The 16,917-nt window shown below is 42.2% G+C and overlaps 1 protein-coding gene across 7 annotated transcripts in view; it reads right to left on the reverse strand.

Moving 5' to 3' along the window:
• Positions 1-16,917, reverse strand: part of Fam110b (family with sequence similarity 110 member B) — a 211,383-nt gene that overhangs the window by 95,009 nt on the left and 99,457 nt on the right. The window contains exon 4 of one of the 7 annotated variants that reach the window (XM_027398902.2): positions 2,039-2,120. The exons of 5 other annotated variants lie outside the window; for them this stretch is intronic. The gene's annotated coding sequence lies outside the window, so the exon portion shown is untranslated. Of the gene's footprint in view, positions 1-2,038; positions 2,121-13,723; positions 13,842-16,917 lie in introns of those variants that run through there. One more of the 7 variants, XM_027398906.2, reaches the window with a different exon arrangement.

Consider the following 16,917-nt stretch of genomic DNA (forward strand, 5'->3'; position numbering starts at 1 on the left):
AAGGTAAGAGTAAGACCCCGTGACTGAAACTAAGCTGAGGACTCTAAATTATTTAAGAACTGCAAAGGCCATGTGTCCTGTCTGAGATATGATTCAGTGGGAGAAAGGAGAATTCAGAGGAGCATGGGAAAAAAATACATCTTGCATTTTACTCCTGTAGGGTTCAAGCCAGTAAACACTAGGCTCTCCCACATGTTTGAGTTGATGTTTGCATCAGGCTTCTGAGAACTGCCTATGGTTGCAGCCCCTGCTCTTGTCCTCACAGGCAGCAGTGTGAGGTCTAGAATCCAGCTGCCTTCACTAGTTGGCTTGGCCTGGCTATTCCTACCATGGAAATATGGGCAGGTACCAGTCCCTGAGTTTCTTAAGGCAACATGATGATCATGACTGGCCCAGCTCACAGGCTGAAGCTGGAATTCAGTAACAACAGTTCAAGTTGGCACCCCATGCATTCAGCCAGTGCAAGCCTATACTGACTGGTGTGCCTGTGTCCAAAACTTGTTATTTATCGTCACCTTCATTCTGCTTCATGCTTTATGACCACCTAATAATCCTTTTCTTCTTTCTTTCTTTAAACAAATATTACACACACACACACACACACACACACACACACACACACACACACTGAACTCAGGACCTCTGGAAGAGCAGCCAGTGCGCTTAACCTCTGAGCCATCTCTCCAGCCCTTCTTCTTTCTTAAAACAATTCCATTGCTCTCCCATGATGGAGTTAATACTACTTTTGTCAAACTGGATTGCCTGCAGTTTCTGCCTAAGGAGGTTACATGCATGCCCCCATTTTTTACTTGAGGTCTAAAGAAAATATGGGTTTTCAAATTTCAAAGCAAACAGTTATGTGAGCAAAATAGGCCAAAGCAAAAAATAGAGCCATTATTATATTATAATACAGATGGGCAGGGAACAGAGCAAGATGGATCTCACCTTTTGGTGGATTTTTATGCTTCTGTCCTTCTCCAAGGTGCTTTAGAGACCCTGTGCACATGCTTTAGTTTCATAACGAGTGAATCATCATTGAACAGTAATGTGCTCCTCTTTACACAGAAAAACAAGTGAAATTAAATCACAAACCAAAGTCACATTTCTGGTTCAACATTCTTCCTTAGTTTCAGCAAGGAATAGGTGGTTCTGAGGCTACCAACCTCTATTCAGGAGCTCTGCCTTTTTCCTAAGATCACAGAAACTGATGCTCTGTGTAACTGGTGCCAAAAGTCCCATGGAAACACAATGACAAAAATACTTAACTACAATGTGAGGTTATCAGAATTCCTAATGAACATTCACTCGCATAACCATCTTAACTAAAACACACACAAAACGATGCCACTGCAGACCAGTTTTGCTCTCTCACGTGAGCTCTCTAGAGCTCTGCCTTCACCTCTAAAACTGTGTGTAAGTCCATGAGTGACAAAAGTCCAAGGGCCTCTGCCCTCTGCCCTTAGTTATTGTGGGTCTGAGAGTGAGCTGGCTGCCCTCCACCTGGGCCAGGGAAAGCCACCGGCAGCAGTAACTAGGTGAATGCTCCAGAAACTGGAGAAGAACGCTGGTGCGAAGGCTTTGTTCCAGGCTTCTGAAGAAGCCTGTTGGGCCCCCTTTTGGGAAAAGTGTTGCCTCATGGCACACAGAGCCCAGACCAAGGTTCAGAGCTGCTTGGGTCTGGCAGATTTTGTCAGTGCTCCTTCCAACATTGACCTTATGTATCTACATTTTGCATATCATTGCTTTTTCCTTTCACTGTATAAATTTGTACTCCAAGGCTTACACACACACACACAAAAAGATTACTGCGGCAACAGATAAACAGAATACTTCTGCACAATAGTTCTATTTCTAGTGCACACAGCCTTTGGGCAAAAGAGAACATCTGCTCTGAAGTAACTATTAAAATCCATGTTACATGAATACGTGAAAACATTTAAAGTTGAAGGTCACAAAGTAAGGCAGCATTTTCTTTAGGGGGAATCTAGTCCTTCATGACTACACCAGGGACTTTCTGTATAATGATCATTAAAATTACCTGTTAATAATGAGCACATCTTCCCAAACACATGCGACATCCTATAAACGTACTGACGACTTCCAGGCGCTTTACCCTTCATCTGTTGATACAATAATCCTCATCTCACAATAGGATTACATCCCAATAAGCCCGTCAAAACACTGAAGGTATCCCATGGGGAAATGCACTCATCCACGTGCTACACTGAGCCTTTTTTCTTAGCCACATGGCACTGTAGAAAGCCAGCTGTGACCCTGAGACTGACTGGAAGCTGTGGCTTGCTTCTTGTTATTGAGAACCATGGGAAAGGCCTTCATGGCACTTTGCTAGTCCTTGGGAGATCAAAACTCTGTTCCGTGCTCAAGGTCTACTACATGCGTACCTCTTTTGCGTCATCCTATAGGCAACAATCAGTAAGTTAAACCATTGGCTAAGAGGGCCTGTGTTTCTGAAGCAGGTATCACTAACTCTAAATTTTGTCTGAAGACACTACAGAAATGGTCTATGATTCAGTGTCAGGAACTTGACTCATGTCAGAATAGGGATAGCCTGCTCTACCTGACAATGTCATACTGTTACTATGCTCCTAAAATCTGTCTACTAAAGCCCTCATCTTACTCTATAGTAGGTGCCCACTAAAATGCTCTCTGAGATGAATTAAAATGATAAATATTGGGCAGAGTAATTATCAAGTGAACCCTTTTATAGTTAAAGGGCCCAATGAGGACAATGGATAGAAAACTTGGAAAATAGGAATATTTATCAATTTGGAATGATACTTGAGATATGTGCCCCTGGTTAAGGATCATAGTACATTGGCACACAAATACACAGAAACCATTCACAACTTAGCAAACATTGGCATTGTGCTATGCTTAAGACAAAGTACAAATGGGAAGAAGGCTGTATGGCAGAACCACTGGGTTCATCTAAAACAATACTGACTACTTTGTCAATGAACACTAGGCTTATTCTTGGCTTTTGGCAGAGCAGCTGCTGGACCACCCAATCCTCTGCCTTGACTGTCCTCTGGAAACAGTTACATTTTTCTTTTTCCATTTCTAAGGATTCTGCCTCAATGGTGGGATAAAAATATCTTCAAAATAAGACTCATGACACCTAGTTCTCAGAGACTATTATTTTCATCTTTTAGCACCTAACATATTTTATATAAAATAATCTTTGGCTTAGAATGGTGCAGAGAGAACATCCAGCATGATTCCTACTCACATACTATTTGGGGTTCAAGTAGCTAGGTGCTCAGGAATGACTATCAAGTTCATTTCTGCTTGCCCAGGCCCTTCCAGCTCCTAGATCCTTGGGAACAGGCAGCAGATATCAGAATGATGGCTGCTATATCAATCAGCTTGATGTGTGGACAGAAGCATGGCCTTGGAGGGACTTAGGCTTTGTGTAGGGTACTGGATGAGGTCTACGGCCACACATTCTCTCCCTTCTATGGGCTCACCTGCTGTCCTCTTCCCCATTCTGCAACCCCCTTCATTCTGCTTTTCTCTGTAATACCTCACCCTCTTAAGCTGACAACCCACCAAACCTCTGGGAATCCCTTCTGTTGCTCTAGCGGCTGTCCTCTGGCCCAGGCAATCAATTTTGTCCCTGTTACGGAACAGTGATCCCAACTCTTGTCCCCAGCAGTCACCTGACACAAAGCACCCAGCACAGCACCCAGTGCTGATGGGAGCAGAGCCTGGAACCTTTGGGACAGATTGCTTTCTGGTGTGCTCAATTCCCTTAAGACAAACCAGTAAAAGTTTACATGGTGTCAGTTCAGATGGCTTTGATCCCTACTCTGCTGCAGAGAGAAAAATTAACAATGGGGTAAGGGGAGTGGGGATGGCAGAGCAAGCTCACTTGAGGCTCCCTAGGGATCCTGATCACTTAGATCCCTAGAGTCTAAATTAAAAGTAATCTGATAAATCCTTAAAATTAAAAAGTACAGATCTCTCTGGGAAGAGCTTGCACTAGACCTGAAAACAGAGGCCAGGTCACACAGCGCTTCTTCATGACAAGACACCACCAGCCTCTGTCTCATAAGTTTAACACTTTGGATTCCTATTTATTCAAGAAAAATGACTCCCAGAAATTGGGAGGGGGGCTGCGGTTTGCTTTGGAATAGCTACTCTCCTCCTGTAGTTTGTAGATTGGTTTTTGTGTATTGAGAGGGCGTTTTCTGTTGTGTTTTAAGAGAAAAGGGTATCTTTGCTCAGGGCAAGAGGTCAGAGCTGATGTTTAGTGCCTCTTTGTCTCTCCAGCTTTTGAGTCTGTTCACCATGGCCTCACAATAGAGAAACCCACTAGCAGCCAAGCAGCAGCTGCCTCTCACCTACCAGTACCATGCCAGGTAGGGCACAGGCTCTTTACTGTCCAGTCCTGGTCAGCATGATTCCTTGTACCACTTGGATGAGGAAGTAGAGGCACAAATGTTTGGGTAGCATTCTTGAAACTGCTGCATTGCTATGTTTCTGCACATCTCAGGTCTGGCTACATTCAAGCCTGTTCCCTGTGCTGCTCTGGGCTACCATGGGAACACTGGTGGTGACATAAGCTGCAAGCAAGGAAGGGAGAAAGAATGTGGCCAGTAGCCTTTTTACCAGTCTGTATGGTCTGGCAAAACAGTGAGGAGAAAGCCCTATTGAGCACTACTGCCTATGCCACAGGATAAAGTAGGGAAGGAAACTGGAGGCAGGGAGGCGCCCTGAAAACCTGGTGAGCAGTGCCATGAATAAAATGTAAAAACAAGCCCAACGACTCCAAAGGTAAAGACAATGCAATCTCTTTGTTTGAAGAGAATCTCCAAGGGGCTCTCAAAATCACAGCATCCTCCTCCATGAAAAATAAACACTCAGGTATCTTGCTAAAGCAATTAAAATATCTTCTGAGCAAAGGAAACAATAACAGAATCAGGACCTGACAGATAAAATCAGAGCATTCTAAGGAGTCCATCTTCCCAAGGCTGTTCCATGAGGAGCCAGGGGTGGCACAGACCATGTGCTGTCACATTAGTTAAGATACACAAACAGAGGAACTAGAAGGCAAGAAAACACTAGGAATGGGCTGTTGATTCAGAAAATATTGACTGACCCTCTGCTACATGGCAGGCAGGGGGAAAATGAATGACATATGGAGCTTACATGTATGGTGCAAATAAATATTGTATGTGGCATGATAGGAATGGATGTTGAATCAAGAAAGAAGAGCAGAGGTTTGACATGGTGGGAAGTGCTGTTAATGCCCACAGGAAGAGACGTGATAAAGAAACAAGTAACTGAGGAGGCTTGTTTCTTGAGTTTGGAGATAAAGGAAGAGCTAGAGGTAGGTAAGCAGAGCCAGAAGAGGGTATTTATTTCAAGATGGCAGACGTGAGTTATTATGTGCTGATGGGAATGATGCAGTAGAAAGGAGCACACAGGCTGCAGGAGAGACCTGAACACTGAAGGTGGGGGAATAAAAAAAAAATCAACTGCAAATTGAAACAGAGGGCCAGTGAGTTACAGGCATCATAAAATGGACGAGGACGTTAACTGTCTGTTGACACCAGGGATTCTGTTCTGAAGGAATTCACAGAAAGAGCAGTGTAGGTGTGTGCCATCCCTCAGAGCATTGAAGTGGCACAGAGAAGGAGTATGTGCAAAGGTTACAGGCTGAATGAAAAGTTGTAGGAAGGTTCTTAGAGGCAGGCAAGTCAACAGTTACTTAGTGTAGACTGTGAACTACAGAGGCAGAGCCTACTAGGCTTTGGAAGCTTTAGTTCTCCATCTGCTCTAAGTCTTCTGCCAAAAGCAAATGATCTGAATGAAAATTCTACCTACAGAACAGGGGAGGGGGAGATTACTTTTGCAGATTTAGAGTTTACCATTGGGGAATCTGAAATCCTATGCAAAAGGAGCTGAACACTCAGAGACTCAGCTGTGTGACCCCTGGCACTGTGGCAGGTGCTAGAGACACTCACATGAAAGGGACAGATGTTACCCCTTGTGCCATGGCATCGTGGGGCATCCTTACACATTTTAGGGAGCAGAGTGCACAATTAAAATTTGACAAGGTAAGAGTTCCTGGCTGGATTCTCACAGCAGTGTGGCCTGTGTCCATAAGGAGACATAGTGAAGATATGGAGGCTCTGATTTGGGCTTTCCCACTGATTGCCATGTGACCCTGAGTAATCATCAGTTCATACTTTAGGCTCCTTACTCTCAAAGGAGGATGGTGTGGGTGAACACATACTGGCTTCTGTTGCTGTGGGACACACAGAGGTTCTTGAGGTCACAGATAAGCACTGCAGAAACCAGGGATGATAGACACATAGGGTTGTCCATCCAAAGAGAGGGGAGAACAGACAGCTTTCTTCCACAGAAGGCTTGGAGAGGACACGATTAATAGCCTGGTGAACTTTGTGCTATATGTGTGGCTGAGACCATACCAGATCAGATCCTCTCCCAGATCCTTATCATGAGCTCATCAATCTATAGAATTCATCTTTATGGAAGGTACCACATGTAGTTAATCTATAGAACCCATCTTTATGGAAGGTGTCACATGTAGTCAATCTATAGAACCCAAGAACCCATCTTCATGGAAGGTGTCACATCTAGTCAATCTATAGAACTCATCTTTATGGAAGGGGTCACATGTGATCAATCTATAGAACTCATCTTTATGGAAGGGGTCACATGTGGTCAATCTATAGACCCATCTTTATGGAAGATATCCCATGTGGTCAATCTATAGAACACATCTTTATGGAAGATATCACATGTACTTTATTAAGCATTTCAATGTAGTCACATCTTAAACTTTAGTGGAGACTGAGTTTAGCACCAGAAAAATTTTCACCAAATTGTGCTGTGCTTAAATATGTCAGATCTCTGCTAGGAGATAAAGTAGGTGGCTGCAATCTGGAGGTCTCTGACAGCCTCTGATAATGTTAGGAGCTGATGTTCTCATACTTGACAGTGTTAAAATGATGTGTTATATTTACCTGTAACATGTCAGCTTACAATGGAGCTCATACTATCCACAATGCATTAAGAAACATTTAGCCAACAACTGCAGGCCAGAAACGAAGCCATTAATACCTCCAGTCAGGACCTAGTGCACTGATGCAGGAGGCCTCAGGCTCAGAACTGGGTAGTACATCCTCATCTCCAAGGGAATGCTCTGGGTAGCACAGTTTCCCTCCATTAGCTCTGAGGATCAGACTCCTCTGTGAAAGTCTTCTTTCTTTATTGACTACTAGTGGGAAGGCATTGGAGTTTTCCTTTCTGTGTAGAATCTTTGAAGATAGGTGGTAGTTTTTATACATTTATCCGTGTGACTTACTAAGGCACTCTGCATTACTCTTGAGTGTTATGTATAAAAAGCAAGGAGGCTGAGTCTTCCTGTGTTTACATCTGGAGAAACATTTTAGTAAATGAAGCTGGCATAACTATAGAGTCAATTACTCCACCACCAGCCACCAAATGAAATTTATCCCAGTGAGACAAAGAAAAGAACAATATCTAAAGATATTACTGCTTGGTTCAGAAAGTTTCTCAGTAAGAATATTTCCAGTCTGAGGACAAAGAACTGTCAATACACAGTTTCTTATTTTTCCATGGCAGCTTTTTCAAGTAGTATGACAGACAGCACAAAGTGACCTACTTCACAGCTAAGAAAGTCATTCTAAAGTCTGTCTCTTCACACACAGGGAAAAAGACAGACACTTCTCTAGTCATTCCTCTCTAACTGATGGGAAGGGCTCTTTCTGGCAAAACTCTTAAAAAAATAGTGTGTGTGTGTGTGTGTGTGTGTATGTGTATGTGTGTGTATGTGATTTTCTTCCCTGAAAAGCATTTATCAAATGTTCCTTTATGATAGGACCATTTGACATCCTTGGTTTAGCTCTCAAACAGTATCTAGCAGGGCTCTATGGAATGAAGGGATATACAGATTGCAATGATTTCTTTTTTCAGAGACTAGCTTTCTCTGGGTGAATAACTCACGTAAAAGTAAGACTGGTCCTAGTGTCCTCTAGTGATGTGTAGAAGGTCATGGCACAATGAATCACAGCAGATGTTGGCCTTAACAAACCATGCCTGGGCCCCATTATTCTCAAGTGACTGCAGAAGGTCATAGAACAATGAATCACAGCAGATGTTGGCGTTCACTGACCATGTCTGGGCCCCAGTATCCTCTAGTGATATGTGGAAGGTCATGGTACAATGAACCACAACAGATGTTGGCCTTCACTAACCATGTCTAGGCCCGGCATCCTCTAGTGGCCATGGAAGGTCATGGAACAATTAATCACAGCAGACATTGGCCTCCACTGACCAAATCTGGGCTTCAGTATCCTCTAGAAACTGCAAGGTCATGGAACAATGAACCACAGAAGGTAGTAGCCTTCATTGTCCATATCTGAATCCTGTTTCTTATCTTCTCTCTGTGACCTTGAACTAAGAAATTCTCTGGGTGTCTGCATTTGCCAGCTGCCACAGAAAACAGGAGCACTTTCTTCTAAGGTAGCTGGGGAGGTGACAGACAGGCTGGAAGCACTCAGCATATAACCTGACACACCAGCAGAGAAGTTATTTTTAATGGAAAGAAAGTCAAAGAACCTTGTGGGAAAACTACTTCACTGGTCAACCCAACAGTTGCAAAAGAATAAAACAAAGCAAAACAACAAGTACAATTAAGTTTTTCTTTTAAGGTGAAACACACCAAAATGAAATCCATTATTTATAAGTGAATCTTCCTAGAAGCTTGGGAGGTAGTACATTAAATTTGTTAATCTGTTTAAAGATAATGCTTATGTATGCTATGCTGCCTTCCAGCCCCTAATGTGATTTTTCTCTCAGTGTTTTTTGCTTTCTCATTATGTTTTACATATCTCCTTATATTGACATTTAGGGAGTTTATGTTTTAAAACATTATGAATGCAATTATACTCTTAATGTCCACCTTCCTGCACTTGCTGAACTACTTGCAAGCTGTAGGGACTTATATATAAAGTTTTGTAGTTTTTCTCCAAGTTTTCTATGTATACAATCTTTTCCGACAAGCTCAACAGCGCAGAATAAGCTATTATAAGAAAAGCAGGCTAATAACATGGAACCAGTTTAGATTCCCACCAGCAGATGAATGGATAAAGAAAACATGGGGTACATACACACTTGAGTTTTAGTTAGCCATACAGAAAAATGTAGTTTCCATGCTTGCATGCCAACACTTTACTGACTGAGACATCTACCCAGCAACACATCTATATAACCATATCTACCTACCTACCTACCTACCAATTTACCTCAACTTAGAAGTAGGAAGGAAGTTATTTGCAGGGAGGAAGGAAACCAGTGAAGGAGAGGGTGACAAGGGCAGGTACTGGGAGGTAAACACAAAGTGCAATGATGTATGAAGATAGCACAATGAAGCTCATTTGGATGCTATTTTAAAACAATTAAACTTGATTTTACAACTTCCTGCATAGACAGAGACATCCACACTGTATGGGACAGTGGAAGGACAGATACACAGATCACTAGAATAGTGTAAAGAACACAGAAACAGCCCCACGCCAGTACAACCCACTCACTCGTGTCAAAAGTGCAAAGAGAATACATTGGAGGAACAGACTGTTCAACAAACAGTGCTGGAGTAACTGGATTCTATAGGTCAAAACATGAACGACTGTTGACATCTCACACAGAAATTAACTCAGAGAAGCTAATTTTATACAGTCAATCGGAAAACTAAAAACCAAAAAAGAGGGGATCCAGGAGTCAGATTGAATGACACAGAAAATGTGATCCACATAGGAATGAAGAAAATGGATAAAACGCCCAAATCAGGAAGATGGAACTGTGATTATTAAATCACTCCAAAGCTCTAAAATGAAACTTTGTTGTTGTTGTTTGTGGGAAATCATTTCCTGTTACTATGAATCAGGATTTGGCATGGGGAGAAATGCATTTCGATCTAGTACTGAAGGCAAAGGTACTGCCATGTAACTGCTTATGCCTCACCTCAAGGTGGAGTATATGACAAGGTGGGCTTTGGAATAAGGGATCTGAACATTTGCTGTTCAAAAACACATTTCAGTGTAGCATGAGATTCACTGTGTTCTTTCAATGTTTCTGTTCCCAACAAGTATTTTCATATAGATGATTCCATGTTACCAAAGCAGTCCCAAGTTGCAGGCAGTTCTCATTGCAGACTTCCTCACTTGCTATTTAAGAATGTGTTGATAAGAGGTTAAACAAATCAAAGAAATAGGAAATTGCCCAGAACAGATCTCTTATCTATCAAACCTAGAAGACCAAATCACTTTTCTGATTAAATTTCCCAGTATTTTTCTAACCAATGTAGAATAAGAGTCAGTGACAGCATACTTAATATTTCTAACTTTCTTCATTTGTTCTGTGCCCTAATATTTATTTAATTATGTATTTATTTATGTAATACTTTGACTTTTTGAGACAGGGCCTCACTATCTAGCCTAGCCTTGCCCAGGACTGCCTCAGCAACCCAGACTGGTTTCAAGCTTGTAATCCTCCTGCCTCTGTTTCCTAACTGCCGGGATAACACTCACTAGGTCTTATATTTTTATTAAGTTATCATTTTAATAGAAATAGATGCAAAAGTAAAGAATACCCTGATAGTTAATGCTCCATTTACACATAAAGGTCTGTTCTAGTAACAATGACAAGCATTTTTTTGTTGTTAAAAATAACAAAAGAATTCTATTATTTCTTATATCTCCCACCCCTAATTCTCTCTGTAGGTTTAGAGTATATCTTACTATATGGACTAGAATGTTGGATTTAAGGACTATTAATAAAGCTAATGAAAATGTGCACTGAAAAATACATATACAATGCAGCATGAATCATATCTTAGTGGCCTATTTTATCTGTTTGTCTTTGAGACTAAAGTATTTCTGGTAAAGAGTGCACACAGGCTGAGAGTGGAAGCCAGAACTCATCATAACCATGACCTATGGCAGTCTCATAAACTCAGACAAACCAGGGCCTTGAGAGATCCATGCTGACCATCATAGCTTACTGCAGGATGACTAAGTCCCCAAAGAATCGGGCGTAAGGGTTTGGCCAACATACACAGTATCTCATTGGGAGAATAAGGGCCCAGCCCAACAACTGAATGAACAATAAGACCAACCTGGTTTTTCCCCTTGTTCCTCCACTAGTTTGACAAAAATAACCAGACTCTTCCCCAAAATACAAATGAAAATAGATGAAAAGGAAGTGACCTAAAGACAGGCAGGTGCAGAAGCAGAGAAGCTCCCTTCACACATCTCAGCCTCCTCTTTCTAGAATAAGAAACACGTTTCCCTCATAAATAGAACAAAACTGAGCCCCATGTCACAAACACTCTTAATTAACTTTCTGCTTTCATTCTGTCTTCTGAAGCGATTCTGCGGGGTGAGAACTGTATTTCAGAACCTACAATCACAACAGCTACGAGAATAAGTCTGGCACAACTGACAAATTTGTTCTCAGTTCCTATTTATAAAGCAGAAGCTGTGATAAGTCGAATGATTCCTGATTACTTTCTGTATATAAAGCAGTTAGCAGATCATGCTCGCTTGAGACAGAATTCAGCATCTTCTGCACAATGGGCACTGAAGGCTGTACACAGAATACAGTTAAGGAATTTGCCTGTCATTACTTGAATAACATACATAAAAAGTATTTTCTATAATGATACAAATGTTCCTTTTGGTTCAAAAATGACAGCATGGCTTTTGTGGTTTATCATTCCAGTCTCTAATCCCTTAAAATGAGAAGTTAATAATAAGAGCTGCAGAAAGAGCAAGGGAGATACAAAGAGGTGTTTTAGCCATCTGTCCTGTTGCTGTGACAAAACCTCTGACTGAAGTGACCTAAGGGAAGAAGAGAAGTGGTCACTTTGGCTCACAGTTTGAGAAAGGCACCTCAGCAAGCACGACCACCAGAGCTGGTCACACTGCACTCAGGAAACAGATGAACACTGTCTCCCACACTCCTCTCTCAATCTCCAGACCCCAGTGACACAAACCACAGAATCAACAGACCCCAAGGACACAAGCCATGGAGTCAATGGACCTCAGTGACACAACCCATGGAATTTGCAGACCCCAGTGACACAAACCATGGAATCAACGGACCCCAGTGACACAGACCCCAAAGACACAAGCCATAGAGTCAACAGATCCCAAGGACACAAGCCATGGAGTCAACAGAACCAAAGGGTGCTGCCAACTCAGAAACTACCCCACAGACAGGACCAGAGGTTTGTTTTCTAGATCATTCTAGATCTTGTAAATTTGGCAATCAATATTATCACAATAGGTGAGTGTGCTAGAACTAACCTAACAAAATACAGGTTAGGTGTCTGAAGGAGGTCATGGTGAAAAGTGAGAACATTTGCTTGGCACCATGTCCCAAAAATGCAGGTCTTGGAAGCAAGAAAGGAACAGAAAGGCCAGAAACAAAGCAGAGAACATGTAGCCTGTGAAGCTCCAAAAGCAGCCATGGTGGGCCCCAGAACCCATCCTACCACAGCTGTGAGTGAAGCCTTTCCTACAGCACTGAGGGATTCTGGGTGAAGGAATACACTGAAGGCAGTAGGCCAAGGGCATTGACACAGCTGTGGGACTGTGTTTGTTCATTGCTGAGTATGCCTAAGGCCAAGAGAAGAACATCAGACACAACAGGAAGAATTTTTTGTCCTCTGAGGAAACTGTCCCATCCTAGGAAGATAGTTTTAGAGGGATACCTGCTGAAGTTAGGAATACCAATGTAGAGAAAGCTGGCTCAGCATATGGTCTCATTTGGTACATACATATGACCATCAATAGCGTCCACCTCCATGCACCAAGATTCCTGACTGATTCGATTCTTAGGAACCTCTTTAAAGTGCTAAGGGACAGCTGATCTGAGCCTCTGACATGAAAGCCAGAGCCCAGATAATCACACAGAAGCAAAGAGGCCTATAGAAGATAAGATATTCAAAGGACATTTGAAGATAACTTCAAAAGACCTAGAAAATTTTCCAGAGAAATCAGTGGAGCTACTGAAGGCCCAAAATAAAACCAAATGATCTTAAAAACATAAAAAGTAAAAAAATGACTTTAGAAATTAAATATACCCTTCAAATAAAAGGACTCAAAATAACGTTTGAAGAAAAAGAAGAGTGTTTCTTGGGATAACATAACTGAAGTCAGAATATACGGAGGAAGGCCATCTAGCTGGTCCAATACTCAAGGAAGAAAACTGTTGGGAAGAAAGAATACTGACCTAGAGCAACTACTGGGAACCTAGAAATGCCTGTGAATGTACAGCCAGATTATCAAAAAGCTCAGAGTGAGGCAGGCCACTTTACAACTTCAGAATATCAGGGGCAAAACCTTAATTTCAGGAGAAAAACATCTCCACCCTGGACACAGAGGAATTGAGACAGCTCTGTTATTTTAAAATCAGCATTTGTGTCTTCAGAATTGTGAGAAATAATTTTTAAATGGAAGATGATGATTAAGTTATAGTTTTGTGCTCAGACAATCCTTCAAATGTGAGGATAGAATAAAGAGTCTTGCTGACAGAAAGATTCAAGAATAGACCACACAGAAAGCTTATGAGGGCACAGCTCAGTACAATGACAGAATAAGCCTAGAAAGAAGAGGCTTGGTGTCCAAGCAAGAGGGACTCTCACCCAGAAGAGCAGCCACAGGCAGGTCCAGCACTAGTTTGCGAGGCTGTAGCACCACAGCTGCTGAGGAAGGAGCCATGGAGTAGAGTGCGGCAGGATGAGGTAAAATGCACGAAGTATTACTCAGAGGCATGTGTCAGAGAGCTGTGTGGATGGGACTCTAGGTCAGAAAGCAAGACAAAGGACAGACTAGGATGTATTTACTCCAGACTGGGAAGCCCTGGACAGAAAGGAGCAATGACTCCCAGAATGTACAGCTCTGTCCTATTGATACAAGCTTAACTTCAAAGCAAGCTCGGAACAAAGATCTTACATTTGGTAAGCATTTCTGCTTCCTATCATATTCACCCAGCAACTCAAGTATAAAACCAACCCCAGATGAGTCAAAACATGACTATAGGTTTTGTATATATGCAGATTAATTCACAAATGATTTACAATACACAAATATTTACAAACATTTGTGAGTAAAGTATTTTCAGATGGGTACATTAGAGTCTGGGAAGTAAATGTTCACTAACACTCAAGTGCATTCCCCCTCTTTGATGAACTCTGCCAGGCTTCTGGACCCACATCAAAGGCGTTCTTATGCTACTGTATCAATGAGCATTTCAGATGCAGCCCTGGTTTACTTATGGACAAAGGAGATCATTGAACCCCTCTGACTCCCCTCATCCTGGTCTCATTAAGCCTCCTGTCACTTTCCTATTGCAGGACTGGCTTTTCTGTATGAACGTGACATCAACTGAATCATCTAAATTTCTTGTCTGTGACCTGCCCTAGAAGCCAAGAAAGCTTCACTGACCTATCAAGACACCCACTGTTCACCCCACAGCCCTGCTCAAATATCCAAATGTCCGAATACACAGCACATCTAGAGGAAAGAAAGACATGTGTGCTCCGTCCCCAACCTTCTTCACCTTGACTATCTCTGAAACTGACACCTCCTGGGGCACTCCATAGCACTACCAGACAAAGCCTCACCTTAGGTGCTGGCTATGAGGGAGAGCTGGGTCTCAGTGGATTCGGACTTCTGAGTCCGAATAACTGTTCTCTAGGTTCTAGGTGAAACCATTATAGCCATCCTTTTCTTCTCACCCTGGGAATTTCAAGGATCCCAGAGGCATGTACTTAAAGTGAAAGTAGTGTTAAGATACAGCACTTGGGCAACAAGTCACCATCTCAATGATGTAAGTTGGAAGTGCCACCGTGGAACTGTCTACCCGTCTGTCTGCATTGGAGGGGCAGTGACTTCTGAGGTGGAAACCAGAGATCTGTATGTGTGTGTTCCATTTAAGAAATTACACAGAACGTTTTCATTTCTTGAAATATCACAGGCATGCCTAAGCTGTCCTGCTTGGAACTGACATAAACGTCTTTTCAGCTAGTGGGGTTACTCTTATTTTCCCAATTGAGCATCACCATTATGCAGTCCACTGGACAGCTTATCAAGGAAAGAGGGACAATGCACATGAAAAAAGGTGACATATCATGACCAAAGCACTCTGAAAGAAGGCAGAGTTACGGAGGACAACGTACTTATGTATAAATGCAGTCTGGCTACTTTCTTAAGTGTGCTCTGGCCATCTGTCCTTCTTCACCCACCCATTTCCTTAGAGTTCATGTACCCTTTGTGAAGCTGTCCTTGTTTCCGTACAGTAGAAGACTTGCATCTGTGATATGGGTCCTGCTCACTTATTTGTAGTCAAGTTCAAGTCTTGACTGAAAGTATGAGCTACAAGTCGGTAAGGTCTTGCCTTAACCCTGACTCTGCTGTATCCTGCATACACGATCCTAAAAAAGGAGCCTAGGTCCTGCCTTCTGTAATGGTAAAGGAATGGTGACTGTGACTTGCCTTGCCAGATTGCTGGGGACATAAATGGAGGTAAGTATATATAACTGGCAGAGTGTCAGATAGAGGACAGAACCAACTAAGCTGGGAACGTTTGAATGGAGAAGTGAGAAGAGCTGTTGCCATTAATGTGCCATACAGTATAGCAATTCCAACAAGACTATAAGGGTTCAAAGAGAAGATAAACTACATTTAAAGAAATTTCTAAAAAAAACACTTGGTAATGATAAACAAGTAACTTTCAAGTTAGGCCTTGTCACAACAGGCAATTTATTCATCATGATGACAGAGTGATACCTGCCATCTGCTGGAGTCTAAATGTCTGCATCTCCCCTACCAACTATTGTCCCTAGCTGTGTGTGGTCTGAAGATGTGGGTGCTGTAGGCGAGTAGATCAGGATACTCCACCATCAGACAGGCTTTCTGCATTCACAAGAAGATGAAGAAACTGGAGTCTCCACCATCAGACAGGCTTTCTGCACACACAGGAGGTGAACAGACTGTGTCTCCTCTGTTGTGTGAGGACAAAGTTATGAAGCAGAGACATCAAGAGATACATCTGCTTGTCCATTTATCTTGGACTTTTCAGCCCCTAGAGCTACAATAAATAAACTTTAAATTAATTTCTCAGTTTATAAACTAAGTAGATAAACCAGGGAGGCGGGCACATGCCTGGAATCCCAGCACTTGAGAGGTAGAGGCAGGAGGTCCAGAAGCTAAAGGATAGCCTTGGCTGCATAATGAGATAAAGGCCAGCCTTGGCTACAGGAGACACGGTCTCATTGAAATAAAACAAAGCAAAACAAAATTAACTATCCAGTTTAAAAATTTTGTTATAGCAAGTGGGTTGAGAATGAAGTACAGGAATGCTTGTGCGCCGTGGATGCCCACCATCGACTGGCCAGTCAGTTTGAGCCAGTGGGCAGAAGGAACGGAAGTTACAGTGTGATTGTTCTTGGTTTCCAAAGGAGATCATTGCTCCAGCTTCACAGAAGTTTCATGAACAATGCTAATTTATAATGTTTAAAGGAATATATAAGAATAATGTCTGTAGGCAAGATTGAAATGAGAATCTAGAAGTGGAACTGGCACAATATGGTTGAGTAGACTTGTAAATTATCATGATTGTTACTTTGTGTTTCAGGCTCACAAAGGGGAACCATGTTTCATAGGCTGTACCAAACCAACATCTGGAGTATAGCCACAAAACAGAGGTGGTTCAAATACTTCTTCTACGGTTCAAAAGGGGATTTTTGGAGTTTGCAACCCACAAATAACTTGGGACATGTTAACTGATGTTGCTGCAAATCCTTGGCTGATTTAGGTAACAAGGGAATGGAGGAAA

This window comes from Cricetulus griseus, chromosome 2, assembly GCF_003668045.3.
Source record: "Cricetulus griseus strain 17A/GY chromosome 2, alternate assembly CriGri-PICRH-1.0, whole genome shotgun sequence".
Lineage (NCBI taxonomy): Eukaryota > Metazoa > Chordata > Mammalia > Rodentia > Cricetidae > Cricetulus > Cricetulus griseus.